This window comes from Octopus bimaculoides, chromosome 5, assembly GCF_001194135.2.
Source record: "Octopus bimaculoides isolate UCB-OBI-ISO-001 chromosome 5, ASM119413v2, whole genome shotgun sequence".
In the NCBI taxonomy this organism is placed as follows: domain Eukaryota; kingdom Metazoa; phylum Mollusca; class Cephalopoda; order Octopoda; family Octopodidae; genus Octopus; species Octopus bimaculoides.
Genome location: NC_068985.1, coordinates 34,051,949 through 34,059,826, shown reverse-complemented (window position 1 = coordinate 34,059,826; position 7,878 = coordinate 34,051,949). Strand labels below are relative to the sequence as shown.

The following is a 7,878-nucleotide window of genomic DNA, read 5'->3' as shown; positions in this document are numbered from 1 at the left end:
CGGAGGAGCCGGAATTGGGACCAGTGGCGAAATAAAAAAGTGCGCAAATGGTGGGGATTTGGACTCGAAATGTGGCTTTTTGCCACATTCGAGGACATAGAAAGAATTCCCAACCAGATAGAAATGGAGCATGAGAGAACGTTAAATGTTGTAGTCGAGGGAAGGAAACCAAATTGCTACATATGCGGGAAAAGAGGTCATATGAAGACCAAATGCCCCCTATATGAGTTCACACAGCCACAGCAAGAGAAAGCACAAGTAGAGGAGGAAAACATTGTAGACCACACTGAGGAAATGAAAGAGAGACAGAAGTGTGAAACAGAGGAGCTACTGACCCTAAAAAACGAAAGAAAAATAAGTCAGAAAACATAAAAGAGATAGAAAAGCCAGAAACTAATAATGTACAAGAAGAGGAGAGAATGGAGAAAGATGTCAAATACAAGGGGTTTTTGATAAAGTACGAGAATTGCGAGCAGATGGAGAGAAAAGTTGAGAGGTTGGAGGAAACAATGAGTCAAGATGCCAGAGAAATGTGCTGAGAAATGCATTTTGATACAAGAGGGAAACTACTGGGAGTACATAAAAGAACTTGGTGAAAATATAATAACGAAACGGGTATGGTTGGTGGAGACACCACCCACTAGAACTGATTATTTGCAGTTGATAAGGACGGAAGTAACAATGACTAATGGAAGAAAGGTAACGCGAGTGTTTGAATTTTTTGAGTTACAAAACCGTTAAAATGTTTACATGGCGTTGAACGTAAAAGTGAAAAACTGGATAAATGTAACCACCCGACTTCCGGGGTCGAGTGGACATTGCGCCTCATTTTTTCATCCTTGCATATTATCATTTTATTTTAATTACCTTGATTTTATGTTTGTTGCGTTTTGTACTGTCTTTATGTTTTGTGATGTCTTAAAAATTCTTTATGGGTAATAAAGAAATCGGTACTTCGTCTGTCTTTACGTTCTGGATTCAAATTCCGCCGATAATTTCAACCAATCACTGACAAGTATTCAGTTGTTTACATTTACTCCTTTGGCTGATTAAGCCATAGCTTCGTTTTATTTGCTTTTTTCATTTTCTTCGTTTTATTTGCTTTTTTCTTTTTAAATTTGCTGTTTTACCCTAACCCTAACCCTATCACCGATAGAATTGTTTCAGAATCGTTTGTTTATGTAGTCGGCACTTAATGTATATCGGCTTAATGGACGTCAGTGATTGGTTGAAATTACAGAAATACAACTTTAACATGGAATAACTTAGGGATTTCTTTTTTTTTTAAGAAGACTAAGAGAAAAAGATGTTTTATATGACACATTCTACCAGTATTCCAAGTTTCAAAGTGTTTCGTTAATGAAAAATGTGGCCCCCGTTTTAAAAAAGATCCTAAATATATCTCAATTGTTGTGTGAGAAAGTATGTATATTTTGATAAGAAAATATAGTATCTTTGAAAATCATCCTAAATTTACAGACTATATTTTGTGTGTTTAAGAAAAAAAAAACATTTTACAGAAATAAATTTTCCAGAGTGTGACTTACATGGTTCGTTATTAAATATGTACCCCTCGCCTCCTACCTCCCGCTTTTCCGAACCAAAATAAGGGATTTGCAGCATGTTAGGAGGTCAGGGTACTTGATTCCACGCAAAAAATCCGAGTTTTTTTGTTTTTTTCTTAGTTAAAATCGTGCGGGTGGTAATATAAAAATTTACCAAATTAAGTACCAGTTGCGTACTGAGGTCGTTCTAATCGATTGGACCCCTCCCCCAAAATTTTGGCCTTTGTGCCTAGAGTAGAAAGGAATATTTTTCAACAAAAGGACAGGCGTTTTAGTTACTGCCTCTTTCATTAACAAAGCAGTAATGTAATATCTGGAATACAAATCTTTATATGACCCTCCCACTTCTACTAATCTACTGAGACGAGTAATACTGTAATTTGAAGAAAGAAGAGAAGCAGCAGCCAAGGAGGGTAAAGATAGAAAGGGATTGTAAATGATAATAATCATTCTTTTTTTAACATAAAGCACAAAGCCTGAAATTCGTGGGAGGAGGTTTAATCAATTACATTGACACTAGTGTTCAGCTGGTACTTATTTTATCGACCCGAAGAGAAGAAAGGCAAAGTCGACACCGGTGGCATTTGAACTCAGACTATAAAGAGCCAGAAGAAATGTAGCTAAGAATTTTGTCTGGTGCAATAATGATTCCGCTAGCTTGCCGCCTTAACGATGAGTATTCTTTCTAATTTTGGCTCAAGGCCAGCAATTTGAGGGAAGGGGACAAGTCGATTACATCGACCTCAATACTTGACTGACATTTATTTTATCGACCCCCACAAAAAGATGGCAGACAAGCAAAATCAACCTCTGTAGAATTTAAACTCAGAACATAAAGCGCCGTTAGAAATGCCGTTAAAGATTTCGTCCGACGCGCTAACGATTCTGCCAACCCAATAAAATAAATCATTATTTTGCATAGATATCGAAAGAATTTCAACTTTTTTTCAAGCATAAACCTATAAATAATAGTTTGAGTTTTTAAAGAAAGTAAGTTCAATTATTTCTGTATAGTTTTTTGTTTTTTTTTTGTTAAATAATTCATGACTGCCATTTGATGTAAGGCATCATGTCATAACTTTCTGTTCTTTTTATAGTTTTATTTTTTTTTAAATCAATTTTCTTTTTTTTTGTCTTAAATTTTTAGTTTTAATGAATCCTCTGTCGGTTTTGACGATTAACTAAATTAGCGTGTAAGTGGTTGACTATTCCACAGACATGTAAATCACAGGGCAGAATCAGCATGAGCGTAAGACATGGACCATTCGACCAGTTCCCCTACGATTTCTAAGTTGGGTGAATCCAAGAATGTAGTAAAAGACATTTGTGTAAGTTGTCTTAGCGAGACTGGATCTTTTTTAAAACGGGGGCCACATTTTTCATTAACGAAACACTTTGAAACTTGGAACACTGGTAGAATGTGTCATATAAAACATCTTTTTCTCTTAGTCTTCTTTAAAAAAAAAGAAATCCATAAATTATTCCATGTTAAAGTTGTCGTATTTCTGTAATTTCAACCAATCACTGACGTCCATTCAGCCGATATACATTAAGTGCCGACTACATAAACAAACGATTCTGAAACAATTAACCCTAACCCTAACCCTAGGGTTAGGGTTAGAGTTAGGGTTAGGGTTAAAGCAAATTTAAAATGAAAAAAGCAAATAAAACGAAGAATCGTTTGTTTATGTAGTCGGCACTTAATGTATATCGGCTGAATGGACGTCAGTGATTGGTTGAAATTATCGAAATAAGACAATTTTTTACATGAAATAAATTCGAATACAAAAATATTTTTCTGTTCTATAACACAAAATAGATAAGTATACGAAGTTTGAAAATCTTTCGATACCAAAAACACTACGTAAAGCAGTAATGAAAAATGTGGCCCCCGTTTTAAAAAAGATCCGCGAGACTGAACCAGAAACCGCAGAATTGCGAAGCAAATTTTTTTAACTGTGTCGCCATACCTACATTCAACACTTCTAATCTAATTGTTAGAATAAAAATACTTTTAACAATGAAAAAATGATACACGCATTTACAGGATAAAAGGTTAGATACTCTGAGTTTGCTGTTAATTCTACAAATTGAAGACTTTTTCTGTGTAAGTGACCTCATGGCACAGAAGTATAAATGAACAACTAATATTATTTCATTACTTTAACAAAATGAAAGGTGTATAAAATTAGATGAAAATTAATACGTTTGACTAATGGAGGATACTGTATCATGCTGACGAAGAAAACGGGTACATGGGAATAGAAGGAAAAAGCCATTTAATGGTGTAATTAGGAAACTCGATCTAAAAATTGGCTTGTTCACGGAATAATTCCAAAATCAAACTGAAAAAGATTTTTTATTAAAAATCATACAAAACTAAATGGAATGAAACATAAAAGTTTTTTTTCAAGGGAGAGGGCGGAGAGATCGATATAGGCAAGAGTGAAAGAAAAGATAAAAACAAGGCAATAAGAAAGACGGAAAGAAAGAAAGACAGTGAGAACATAATTCAAAACTCGAAAGGAAAGTCACAACAGGAGAAATAATTTAGCGAACGTTATTTGATTAGATAGCATGTGTAGGAAACGAGTTAGAGAGGGGGTTGCAAGAGACAGATCTCGTATCTTCATATGGTTCTATGGTTCTAAATTCGCTAAATCAAAAAAAGAGCTATTCTCTTATTTTTTTACTCTTTCTCAAAGTATATTTTCTATTTTTAAAAATATTTATGTAGGTTATATTTTATATGTAAAATTCTATTGCCTTGAATTTTAACTCAATAAATACATAATTTTTTTTTATTATTTGAATAGTAAAAAAAATAGGATCTTTTTTTCTTTGGCCGGCACATTTAAAAAATAATTTTTTGTAACTAAACACTTTCAAAATTCGAATACTGGTAGAATGTGTCACATTAAAAAACATCATTTACTCTTGGCGTTTTTTGAAAAAATTGTGTATTTTCGATGTTATTTCGTGTTAAAGTTGTATTTCGGTAATTTCAACCAATCAATGACGTCTATTGAGGTGAAAATAATTACTGCTGTTGTTTGTCAACAACAACTATCGGCGGTGTATATTTCGTTTGTCACTGTTATTTATGACATATTTCATCTCAGTTACGTTTGTATGAATAAACGAGTGTATCTGAAGCATGTTTTCTTCATGGCACCACCACAATCCCTCGTGCATTTCTACTGCTTTTAGTATTTTTTCCCCTGTTTTTCAGCTATTTTGGGAAAGACATTTTTGCCCCCCTACCCCGCCAATTTCTTCATTTGTCACATTTTTCCGTAACTCTAACCCTAAAATCCCAACCCTAACCCCAACCCTAACTGTAACCCTAAAATCTTACCCCTAACCCTAAAACCCTAACCCTAACTCTAAAACACGATCCCTAACTCTAAAACACGATCCCTGAGCCTAAAACCTGAACCCTAACCCTAACTCGGAAACCCTATCCCTAACCCTGACACTAAAACCCTAACCCTAAAACCTTAAAGCTAAAACCAGTACAAATGCACGAACAATGTCATAAATAACAGTGACAAACGAAATATACACCGCCAATAGTTGTTATTGACAAACAACGGCAGTAATTTTATTCAGCTGAATACACGTCATTGATTGGTTGAAATTACCAAAATACGACAACTTTAACACGAAATAACTTTAAAAATATAAACTTTTCTCAACAACACTAAGAGTAAAAGATGTTTTATATGACACATTCTACCAGTGTCCCAAGTTTGAAAGTGTTTAGTTACAAAAAATTAATTTCTCAATGTGCCATTCAAAGGGAAAAGATCCAAAAAATAAAAGAAACAGACGAAAATAATATATTATTTCATAAATGAATATAGTTGATTTTTCTAACTCAACGAGCTAGATATTTTTAAAAACAGTAATATATTTGACTGGAAAATTAGAATCAGAGTTAAAATAAAAGGGAATTAAATCCAATGTTATTGCACCTGATTGCATTAGCCTCTTACATTTCAGCATCTTGTTTCCATCTTTACGAATCGCAAAAAGTGTGTGCAGGTGTTGATTTGTTAGGAAAGGAAAATAAAGTTATTCCGTTAAATGCGTTCATGTGATATTCATGCTTTTTTTTTTCGAGGATATCATACCGTCTTTACTGAATTGCTCGTGTGTACAAATTCTTTCTCATTTGCAAAATGAGCCCCCTTTAATTTTGCTCAGATAGCTTTCAATTTTGGTGTATCAATTCAACTCTGAATTTTTATTACGATCAATCAATTACTTTATCTTGTAAATTACAGAATCTGATGTTATTTGGAATTAATGTTGGGAAATTTGGATAATTTTAGCCAATCAACAGAGAGCGAGGCATTAACAATTTGTCACTATGACAACCATACATTGTGTTTCATTTGCATGTGTTGATTCTTCATACCATGAGATTTACTTCACCTGCGTGTTTTGTTTTAATAAAAATTTATATTGTCTTAATATTTTACATATTTTTCATATATAGCAAAAGTTGTTTGCAATGTTTATACAGTTTCTTGGTATTATGAAGGTGAATGGAATATGTGAACTTAGTACAGATAATTTGACATTATTTTTTAATTCTGCATGCAAAAACATAAGATGCAGGTATTCTTTCCTTGGGACAAATTTTTTGTTGACCAGTGTGTAGCATACGACTTGAGGGAAAAATTCCTCTCTCTCTGTTATATATACATAAATACGGACGTAGTAGATAACAGCTAGCCTTCGGCCGCCCTTTTGCACCCTGTTGTGTCCACTACTCTGATTGGTTGGTATTGGCACAATTTGTCTCTTGCTCTATTGCACACCAATATGCAACCCAACCAATCACAGCCTTCAGATAAGGTCACGTGAGAAGTCTCTTCTAAACCTCAGTTTACGCCGACTGCACCATATAAAATGCTAGCTTCACACCATCTTCATGTCTTTTGGTTCCAGACTTTTTGTGGTCTAGCCACTGACCACACAGGACACAGCCAGTTCCAGCGATGACACAACAGCAGCCACATGGAGACTCATCAACACTTATCCAACAGTATACGGCGATCTCTATCTTCGTCGCCTCCATCTTCTTAACAGCGTCAACATCATCTCTCTACGTACACAGCAACCAGCAATACTCGCATAGGTTCTATCTCAACACTGTTTGTGAATTACTTCACCATGGTTAGCAGCAAATACGACCTGTGAGAACTCCTGTAACAAGTGACCGGCTCTGCATCATAGCCACAACTTCTTATACATGTGCCTCAACCGGCTCTGCATTGCAGCTACAACTTCTTGATACAGCATTTCAACTATCATGTACCTTGACTACGAACTGGTATTTATCATCCTTGTGTCTGAACATTCTTCTAATATCATATTATAGACTCTTTCAATGCTCTGTATTTAACACACACACACAGACACACATGTTAACCTATCAATAAAATCTTCTCTTAAACATTCTACCCCAGTTGTGTCTTTCTTTTCCTTCTGGCACTTATACTCATTTATCCATTTCATATTTTATTGTATCGACCATGTGATGTACTAAAGGAGCCATTCTCATCACCTCTCCTTTGCATGGTCATTTACAAAAAGTGTTATTCTTATCATAGTTTACAAATGCAAACATGAAAACGTTACTCAATTTTGAAGTTTCGGAGACAGACGCCTCCTTTTCACACGCACATGAACTTGTATCTTAATGATGTACATAAATACATGACAGGTATACATAATACTGAAATACATATAAAGTAAACACATGCAGACAAATATATTAATATAACAAATTTTTAAAAAATAATAAAAACATACAACCAATGAAGAGACAAAAGAAACAGTGAGATGATACATGTTGATTTTATTAGGTATTTCTGTTTATTTAGAAACCTACAATAAAGAGGTAATTTCACACTAAACTATAAATTTCACAGGGTACAACCTTAAAGTTGACACTGCTCCGCTAAACAGAAAATTTCTGTCTCACTATTGGCTAAAAATACACAATTTTTCAATTTTTAAACCTCTGTAACTTTTTCCTCCAATTTTTTCTCCACAACATCATACCTTCATAGCAATTAGACTGGAAGATTATTATAGCCAATTTTCAGATTTTTTACTGTCTTCTAAAAAAAAAATGCATATATTGCAAATGAAAAAAACTAGATCCCAAAGATCTTATCCTGTTAGAAATCATTTTTCTGAATATATAAAATTTGATAAATTATTTATGGAAGCTGTAACTTAAATACAAACAAAAACCAAATACTAAAAGCAAGACATGCAAACGTGCACGCACGCG

General features: G+C 34.1%; 1 long non-coding RNA gene across 1 annotated transcript; it reads left to right on the top strand.

The window, feature by feature from the left end:
- Positions 1-610: 610 nt before the first annotated feature.
- LOC128247849 (uncharacterized) lies at positions 611-6,715 on the top strand. Its single transcript, XR_008264172.1, has 2 exons — positions 611-699; positions 6,525-6,715. It is a non-coding gene; the product is annotated as an uncharacterized LOC128247849 (long non-coding RNA).
- The last annotated feature ends 1,163 nt before the right edge of the window (positions 6,716-7,878 follow it).